Below are 10,000 nucleotides of genomic sequence, written 5' to 3' on the forward strand. Positions count from 1 at the left end.
GGTGGTGGTGGTGGTGGTAGTGATGGTAGTGGTGGTAGTGATGGTGGTGGTGGTAGTGATGGTGGTGGTGGTGGTGGTAATGATGGTGGTGGTAGTGATGGTGGTGGTGGTGGTGGTGGTGGTAGTGATGGTGGTGATGGTGGTGGTGGTAGTGATGGTGGTGGTGGTGGTGGTGGTGGTAATGATGGTGGTGGTAGTGATGGTGGTGGTGGTGGTGGTGGTAGTGATGGTGGTGGTGGTGGTGGTGATGATGGTGGTGGTGGTGATGGTGGTGGTGGTGTGACTAGCTGTGGTGATTCTGGTTCTGGGCCTACTGACATGGCTCTAGTTGGACTACAATTTTTCACCTTAAGTTGACTACAGCGTTTCCGCTGCGCCACACCAAAATCGTTGCTGCCACGCCCCCCCAAAAATATGTAACATAAAACAAATATTTCTGCCGAGGCGAACTTTGAAGATGCTAGAACATTCTACATTCACTTTTCCTCTTCAAGCAAAACGAGTCATGAATAGAATCTATGTACAGTTGAGGTTGGAAGTTTACATAAACTTAGAGTCATTCAAACTCAATTTTCAACCACTCCACAAAGTTCTTGTTAACAAACTATAGTTTTGGCAAGTCGGTTAGGATATCTACTTTGTGCATGACACAAGTCATTTTCCCAACAATTGTTTACAGACTTATAATTCATTTATAATTCACTGTATCACAATTCCAGTGGGTCAGAAGTTTACAATACACTAAGTTGACTGTGCCTTTAAACAGCTTGGAAAATTCCAGAAAATTATGTCATGGCTTTAGAAGCTTCTGATAGGCTAATTGACATAATTTGAGTCAATTGGAGGTGTACCTGTGGATGTATTTCAAGGCCTACCTTCAAACTCAGTGCCTCTTTGCTAGACATCATGGGAAAATCAAAAGAAATCAGCCAAGACCTCAGAAAAAAAATGTGGACCTCCACAGGTCTGGTTCATCCTTGGGAGCAATTTCCAAACACCTGAAGGTACCACGTTCATCTGTACAAACAATAGTGCGCAAGTATAAACACCATCGGACCAAGCAGCCGTCATATCGCTCAGGAAGGAGACGCGTTCTGTCTCCTAGAGATGAACGTACTTTGGTGCGAAAAGTGCAAATGAATCCCAGAACAACAGAAAAAGACCTTGTGAAGATGCTTCAGGAAACAGGTGCAAAAGTATCTATATCCACAGTAAAACGAGTCCTATATCGACATAACCTGAAAGGCCGCTCAGCAAGGAAGAAGCCACTGCTCCAAAACCGCCATAAAAAAAGCCAGACTACGGTTTGCAACTGCACATGGAGACAAAGATCGTACTTTTTGGAGAAATGTCCTCTGGTCTGATGAAACAAAAATAGAACTGTTTGGCCATAATGACCATCTGGAGGAAAAAGGGGGAGGCTTGCAAGCCGAAGAACAACATCCCAACCGTGAAGAACGGGGGTGGCAGCATCATGTTGTGGGGGTGCTTTGCTGCAGGAGGGACTGGTGCACTTCACAAAATAGATGGCATCATGAGGCAGGAAAATTATGTGGATATATTGAAGCAACATCTCAAAACATCAGTCAGGAAGTTAAAGCTTGGTTGCAAATGGGTCTTCCAAATGGACAATGATCCCAAGCATACTTCCACACTTGTGGCAAAATGGCTTAAGGACAACAAAGTCAAGGTATTGGAGTGGCCATCACAAAGCCCTGACCTCAATTCTATAGACAATTTGTGGGCAGAACTGAAAAAGTGTGTGCGAGCAAGGAGGCCTACAAACCTGACTCAGTTACACCAGCTCTGTCAGGAGGAATGGGCCAAAATTCCCCCAACTTATTGTGGAAGGCTACCCGAAACGTTTGACCCAAGTTAAACAATTTAGTGGCAATGCTACCAAATACTAATGGTGTAAACTTCTGACCCACTGGTAATGTGATGAAGGAAATAAAAGCTGAAATAAATAATTCTCTCTACTATTATTCTTACATTTCACATTCTTAAAATAAAGTGGTGATCCTAACTGACCTAAGACAGGGAAATTTTACTTGGATTAAATATCAGGAATTGTGAAAAACTGAGTTTAAATGTATTTGGCAAAGGTGTATGTAAGCTTCCGACTTCGACTGTACCTCGTCAGCTTGTTGTTGTGTGTTCTATGTGAGAAAGAAATGAGTCTCGAAACGCATTCAAGTTACGAGTGCCATAGGGAGGGAAACATGCATACTGACGACCAGTCAATGCACAACAATTATTTTAATCATGGGGAAAACAGTAGATTCATTGGCTTTTATTAAAGAGAGGAGGGTCCCAGCTTTCCATTCTGTCTTTATTTATTTCTCAACTCCTAAACATGCGTCCACCCTGCCTCAAAATCATGTTTTGGGAGTGTTTTTTTTTTTATGAGACAGATTACACTTTTAGAGTAGTAGCAACCAGGGAAAATGGTGACTTGAAGTGGTTTCTGTGAGAAGTACAGGCAGGGGGTGCGTTACCCCGGGTGATGGTTTACCCCACGTTACCCTAACAGATAAGCCTACATTATATGGGACATCAAATGCATCAATAGGATGCTATCTAGTTAAAAGATCACATCTGAGATCTAGCTAGTGATTAGACCAATAGGGGAAATGCAGATAGACAACCCCATGCTTCAGCCTAGTTATTTATAGCCACCATGCTGCATCAGTTGGGCTACAGGTGATCATGCCTATTGCTAATAGCATACCTGATAGTATGGACTAGAGGTCGACCGATTATGATTTTTCAACGCCGATACCGATTATTGGAGGACCAAAAAAAGCCGATGCCGATTATTATATATATATTTGTAATAATGACAATTACAACAATACTGAATGAACAATGAACACTTTTATTTTAACTTAATATAATACATCAATATAATCAATTTAGTCTCAAATAAATAATGAAACATGTTCAATTTGGTTTAAATAATGACGCTCTTGAAAAAGAGATTTTAAATCTCAATGAGCCCTTCCTGGTTAAATAAAGGTTAAATATTTTTTTTAATTCATTCATTTTGGAGTACAATGTCCTTTAAAAAAGTCAACAGAACTGAGCTTCTCAGTCATTCTACATACAAATGATCTGGGAGGTCATTTTTATGTAGAAGGACGGAGAAGCAGCCTTTTCCCCCCCACTGCTACACACTTTTCCAGAGGAAATAGAACCATGTGGTTAGTCAGCCAGTGACATCTCCAGTGCCACTGACCCTTACCCAGAGTTCTAGTGGATTTACATTGGACATTTTGGTCATTTAGCAGACGCTCTTATCCAGAGCGACTTGCAGACAGTGGAGAGGTGTGTAGGCTACTACTACTCCTGTCTGTCTGTCTGTCTGCCTGTCTGACTGAGTGTACTGTACTGTGCTGTATTCTGTCCTGCCAGAGGGAGGAGGAGGATGGAGATATGGATAGTTATCAGGTATACTGTAACTCCTCAGTCTGCTGTTGCTGCTGCTGCTACTGCTACTGCTGCTGCATGATGGACGGTGCTGCCTCCTACTACAGCGAGGGTAGCAACATTCCCATAACTTAAAAAACAAAAATCCTAGTTTTTCCAGATTGAATAAACAGGAAATCCAGGCATCGTCCAACTGGGATTTCTGGAAAACCTTGGAATTGTTTTAGATTTCCCAGAAATGTTAAACCCTAACTACTGCCAATGATGACGAGGCATGATGGATGGAAACCAGCTTCTGGTCATGTGCTTGCAGACTGTGGGCGCCACTAAGAAGGGTGCGCAGGGGGTGGGAAACAGGAGACAGGAGCCTAGAGGAGTAGGGGGTGGGAGACAGGAGACTAGAGGAGTAGGGGGTAGGAGACAGGAGGCTAGAGGAGTAGGGGGTAGGAGACAGGAGACTAGAGGAGTAGGGGGTAGGAGACAGGAGACTAGAGGAGTAGGGGGTAGGAGACAGGAGACTAGAGGAGTAGGGGGTAGGAGACAGGAGACTAGAGGAGTAGGGGGTAGGAGACAGGAGACTAGAGGAGTAGGGGGTAGGAGACAGGAGGCTAGAGGAGTAGGGGGTAGGAGACAGGAGACTAGAGGAGTAGGGGGTAGGAGACAGGAGGCTAGAGGAGTAGGGGGTAGGAGACAGGAGGCTAGAGGAGTAGGGGGTAGGAGACAGGAGGCTAGAGGAGTAGGGGGTAGGAGACAGGAGACTAGAGGAGTAGGGGGTAGGAGACAGGAGGCTAGAGGAGTAGGGGGTAGGAGACAGGAGACTAGAGAGGTAGGAAACAGGGGGGTAGGAGACAGGAGACTAGAGGAGTAGGGGGTAGGAGACAGGAGACTAGAGGAGTAGGGGGTAGGAGACAGGAGGCTAGAGGAGTAGGAGACAGGAGGCTAGAGGAGTAGGGGGTAGGAGACTAGAGGAGTAGGGGGTAGGAGACTAGAGGAGTAGGGGGTAGGAGACAGGAGGCTAGAGGAGTAGGGGGTAGGAGACTAGAGGAGTAGGGGGTAGGAGACAGGAGGCTAGAGGAGTAGGGGGTAGGAGACTAGAGGAGTAGGGGGTAGGAGACAGGAGGCTAGCGGAGTAGGGGGTAGGAGACAGGAGGCTAGAGGAGTAGGGGGTAGGAGACAGGAGACTAGAGGAGTAGGGGGTAGGAGACTAGAGGAGTAGGGGGTAGGAGACAGGAGGCTAGCGGAGTAGGGGGTAGGAGACAGGAGGCTAGAGGAGTAGGGGGTAGGAGGCTAGAGGAGTAGGGGGTAGGAGACAGGAGGCTAGAGGAGTAGGGGGTAGGAGACAGGAGGCTAGAGGAGTAGGGGGTGGGAGACAGGAGACTAGAGGGGTAGGAGACAGGAGGAGTAGGGGGTAGGAGACAGGAGACTAGAGGGGTAGGGGGTAGGAGACAGGAGACTAGAGGGGTAGGAGGCTAGAGGAGTAGGGGGTAGGAGACAGGAGACTAGAGGGGTAGGGGGTAGGAAACAGGAGACTAGAGGAGTAGGGGGTAGGAGACAGGAGGCTAGAGGAGTAGGGGGTAGGAGACAGGAGGCTAGAGGAGTAGGGGGTAGGAGACAGGAGACTAGAGGAGTAGGGGGTGGGAGACAGGAGACTAGAGGGGTAGGAGACAGGAGACTAGAGGGGTAGGGGGGAGGAGACAGGAGACTAGAGGAGTAGGGGGTAGGAGACAGGAGGCTAGAGGAGTAGGGGGTAGGAGACAGGAGACTAGAGGAGTAGGGGGTAGGAGACAGGAGGCTAGAGGAGTAGGGGGTAGGAGACTAGAGGAGTAGGGGGTAGGAGACAGGAGACTAGAGGAGTAGGGGTTAGGAGACAGGCGGCTAGAGGAGTAGGGGGTGGGAGACAGGAGACTAGAGGGGTAGGAGACAGGAGGAGTAGGGGGTAGGAGACTAGAGGGGTAGGGGGTAGGAGACAGGAGACTAGAGGGGTAGGGGGTAGGAGGCTAGAGGAGTAGGGGGTAGGAGACAGGAGACTAGAGGGGTAGGGGGTAGGAAACAGGAGACTAGAAGAGTAGGGGGTAGGAGACAGGAGGCTAGAGGAGTAGGAGACAGGAGGCTAGAGGAGTAGGGGGTAGGAGACAGGAGACTAGAGGAGTAGGGGGTGGGAGACAGGAGACTAGAGGGGTAGGAGACAGGAGACTAGAGGGGTAGGGGGGAGGAGACAGGAGACTAGAGGAGTAGGGGGTAGGAGACAGGAGGCTAGAGGAGTAGGGGGTAGGAGACAGGAGACTAGAGGAGTAGGGGGTAGGAGACAGGAGGCTAGAGGAGTAGGGGGTAGGAGACAGGAGACTAGAGGAGTAGGGGGTAGGAGACAGGAGGCTAGAGGAGTAGGGGGTAGGAGACAGGAGACTAGAGGAGTAGGGGGTAGGAGACAGGAGACTAGAGGAGTAGGGGTTAGGAGACATGCGGCTAGAGGAGTAGGGGGTGGGAGACAGGAGACTAGAGGGGTAGGAGACAGGAGGAGTAGGGGGTAGGAGACAGGAGACTAGAGGGGTAGGAGACAGGAGACTAGAGGGGTAGGGGGTAGGAGGCTAGAGGAGTAGGGGGTAGGAGACTGGAGGGGTAGGGGGTAGGAAACAGGAGACTAGAGGAGTAGGGGGTAGGAGACAGGAGGCTAGAGGAGTAGGGGGTAGGAGACAGGAGGCTAGAGGAGTAGGGGGTAGGAGACAGGAGACTAGAGGAGTAGGGGGTGGGAGACAGGAGACTAGAGGGGTAGGAGACAGGAGACTAGAGGGGTAGGGGGGAGGAGACAGGAGACTAGAGGAGTAGGGGGTAGGAGACAGGAGGCTAGAGGAGTAGGGGGTAGGAGACAGGAGACTAGAGGAGTAGGGGGTAGGAGACAGGAGGCTAGAGGAGTAGGGGGTAGGAGACAGGAGACTAGAGGAGTAGGGGGTAGGAGACAGGAGACTAGAGGAGTAGGGGTTAGGAGACAGGCGGCTAGAGGAGTAGGGGGTGGGAGACAGGAGACTAGAGGAGTAGGGGGTAGGAGACAGGAGGCTAGAGGAGTAGGGGGTAGGAGACAGGAGACTAGAGAGGTAGGAAACAGGGGGGTAGGAGACAGGAGACTAGAGGAGTAGGGGGTAGGAGACAGGAGACTAGAGGAGTAGGGGGTAGGAGACAGGAGGCTAGAGGAGTAGGAGACAGGAGGCTAGAGGAGTAGGGGGTAGGAGACTAGAGGAGTAGGGGGTAGGAGACTAGAGGAGTAGGGGGTAGGAGACAGGAGGCTAGAGGAGTAGGGGGTAGGAGACTAGAGGAGTAGGGGGTAGGAGACAGGAGGCTAGAGGAGTAGGGGGTAGGAGACTAGAGGAGTAGGGGGTAGGAGACAGGAGGCTAGCGGAGTAGGGGGTAGGAGACAGGAGGCTAGAGGAGTAGGGGGTAGGAGACAGGAGACTAGAGGAGTAGGGGGTAGGAGACTAGAGGAGTAGGGGGTAGGAGACAGGAGGCTAGCGGAGTAGGGGGTAGGAGACAGGAGGCTAGAGGAGTAGGGGGTAGGAGGCTAGAGGAGTAGGGGGTAGGAGACAGGAGGCTAGAGGAGTAGGGGGTAGGAGACAGGAGGCTAGAGGAGTAGGGGGTGGGAGACAGGAGACTAGAGGGGTAGGAGACAGGAGGAGTAGGGGGTAGGAGACAGGAGACTAGAGGGGTAGGGGGTAGGAGACAGGAGACTAGAGGGGTAGGAGGCTAGAGGAGTAGGGGGTAGGAGACAGGAGACTAGAGGGGTAGGGGGTAGGAAACAGGAGACTAGAGGAGTAGGGGGTAGGAGACAGGAGGCTAGAGGAGTAGGGGGTAGGAGACAGGAGGCTAGAGGAGTAGGGGGTAGGAGACAGGAGACTAGAGGAGTAGGGGGTGGGAGACAGGAGACTAGAGGGGTAGGAGACAGGAGACTAGAGGGGTAGGGGGGAGGAGACAGGAGACTAGAGGAGTAGGGGGTAGGAGACAGGAGGCTAGAGGAGTAGGGGGTAGGAGACAGGAGACTAGAGGAGTAGGGGGTAGGAGACAGGAGGCTAGAGGAGTAGGGGGTAGGAGACTAGAGGAGTAGGGGGTAGGAGACAGGAGACTAGAGGAGTAGGGGTTAGGAGACAGGCGGCTAGAGGAGTAGGGGGTGGGAGACAGGAGACTAGAGGGGTAGGAGACAGGAGGAGTAGGGGGTAGGAGACTAGAGGGGTAGGGGGTAGGAGACAGGAGACTAGAGGGGTAGGGGGTAGGAGGCTAGAGGAGTAGGGGGTAGGAGACAGGAGACTAGAGGGGTAGGGGGTAGGAAACAGGAGACTAGAAGAGTAGGGGGTAGGAGACAGGAGGCTAGAGGAGTAGGAGACAGGAGGCTAGAGGAGTAGGGGGTAGGAGACAGGAGACTAGAGGAGTAGGGGGTGGGAGACAGGAGACTAGAGGGGTAGGAGACAGGAGACTAGAGGGGTAGGGGGGAGGAGACAGGAGACTAGAGGAGTAGGGGGTAGGAGACAGGAGGCTAGAGGAGTAGGGGGTAGGAGACAGGAGACTAGAGGAGTAGGGGGTAGGAGACAGGAGGCTAGAGGAGTAGGGGGTAGGAGACAGGAGACTAGAGGAGTAGGGGGTAGGAGACAGGAGGCTAGAGGAGTAGGGGGTAGGAGACAGGAGACTAGAGGAGTAGGGGGTAGGAGACAGGAGACTAGAGGAGTAGGGGTTAGGAGACATGCGGCTAGAGGAGTAGGGGGTGGGAGACAGGAGACTAGAGGGGTAGGAGACAGGAGGAGTAGGGGGTAGGAGACAGGAGACTAGAGGGGTAGGAGACAGGAGACTAGAGGGGTAGGGGGTAGGAGGCTAGAGGAGTAGGGGGTAGGAGACTGGAGGGGTAGGGGGTAGGAAACAGGAGACTAGAGGAGTAGGGGGTAGGAGACAGGAGGCTAGAGGAGTAGGGGGTAGGAGACAGGAGGCTAGAGGAGTAGGGGGTAGGAGACAGGAGACTAGAGGAGTAGGGGGTGGGAGACAGGAGACTAGAGGGGTAGGAGACAGGAGACTAGAGGGGTAGGGGGGAGGAGACAGGAGACTAGAGGAGTAGGGGGTAGGAGACAGGAGGCTAGAGGAGTAGGGGGTAGGAGACAGGAGACTAGAGGAGTAGGGGGTAGGAGACAGGAGGCTAGAGGAGTAGGGGGTAGGAGACAGGAGACTAGAGGAGTAGGGGGTAGGAGACAGGAGACTAGAGGAGTAGGGGTTAGGAGACAGGCGGCTAGAGGAGTAGGGGGTGGGAGACAGGAGACTAGAGGGGTAGGAGACAGGAGACAGGAGACTAGAGGGGTAGGAGACAGGAGACTAGAGGGGTAGGGGGGAGGAGACAGGAGACTAGAGGGGTAGGAGACAGGAGGCTAGAGGAGTAGGGGGTAGGAGACAGGAGACTAGAGGAGTAGGGGGTAGGAGACAGGAGACTAGAGGAGTAAGGGGTAGGAGACAGGAGACTAGAGGAGTAGGGGTTAGGAGACAGGCGGCTAGAGGAGTAGGGGGTGGGAGACAGGAGACTAGAGGGGTAGGAGACAGGAGACTAGAGGGGTAGGAGACAGGAGACTAGAGGGGTAGGGGGGAGGAGACAGGAGACTAGAGGGGTAGGAGACAGGAGGCTAGAGGAGTAGGGGGTAGGAGACTAGAGGAGTAGGGGGTAGGAGACAGGAGACTAGAGGAGTAGGGGGTAGGAGACAGGAGGCTAGAGGAGTAGGGGGTGGGAGACAGGAGGCTAGAGGAGTAGGGGGTAGGAGACAGGAGACTAGAGGGGTAGGAGACAGGAGGCTAGAGGGGTGGGAGACAGGAGGCTAGAGGAGTAGGGGGTGGGAGACAGGAGACTAGAGGAGTAGGGGGTAGGAGACAGGAGGCTAGAGGAGTAGGGGGTAGTTTTCCCTAGTCAGGTCTAGTGGTCAGGACAAACTCCTAGTCCTAGGTCCGGCCTCACAGAGTGGAACATGATTGGATAATGTTGTGTACTTTTGGAGGAGAACTCTTGCCTCCAAGCACAATTTTGGATGGCACTGGTCCAACTAAATAATGTCATCCAAACAAAGACAAGGATTAGAACATCTTTTTAAGGCAGCACCCCAGGCCCAGATAGATCACTCATATTCTGAGTTTCTTTCCTCCCACTCCACAGTGCCCTGGTGTCTGTCTGTCTGTGTTCCAGTCTGTCCCTCGGTCCTACCACCCCTCAGGTTTAACCAACACACTAACTTCCTTCCTGTCTGCTTCTCAACCCGCCACTCAAGAGCTGCTGCAGGAGACTTGTTGTACCACACTCAATCACATAACCAACGCATTGCTGCATCCATGCATGACTCATTTAGCATGCCAGGGGAGTTGAGCTCAGGAATGGGGGTGGAGTCTGCATGTGTGTGGTCGTTATGGTGCTGGGTGGGTAGTTTGATCATGGTGATGTCATCTCAACATTAAAGGCTCTGAGCCTGGGAGCCATTCCATTTCCTGATAGAGTTTGGGACTTTTTTTCAATACACTTTGAGAAAGAGGATTAACTTTGACTTGGCTCCTAGGGCCTCACACTGTGGCT

The 10,000-nt window shown here is 51.9% G+C and overlaps 1 protein-coding gene across 1 annotated transcript in view; it reads left to right on the forward strand.

Annotated features, from left to right (window-relative positions):
* kif13a (kinesin family member 13A) overlaps positions 1 to 10,000 on the forward strand; it is a 77,967-nt gene that overhangs the window by 45,145 nt on the left and 22,822 nt on the right. The gene's annotated exons all lie outside the window — the stretch shown is intronic.

Source organism: Salvelinus namaycush, chromosome 37 (genome assembly GCF_016432855.1).
Source record: "Salvelinus namaycush isolate Seneca chromosome 37, SaNama_1.0, whole genome shotgun sequence".
Lineage (NCBI taxonomy): Eukaryota > Metazoa > Chordata > Actinopteri > Salmoniformes > Salmonidae > Salvelinus > Salvelinus namaycush.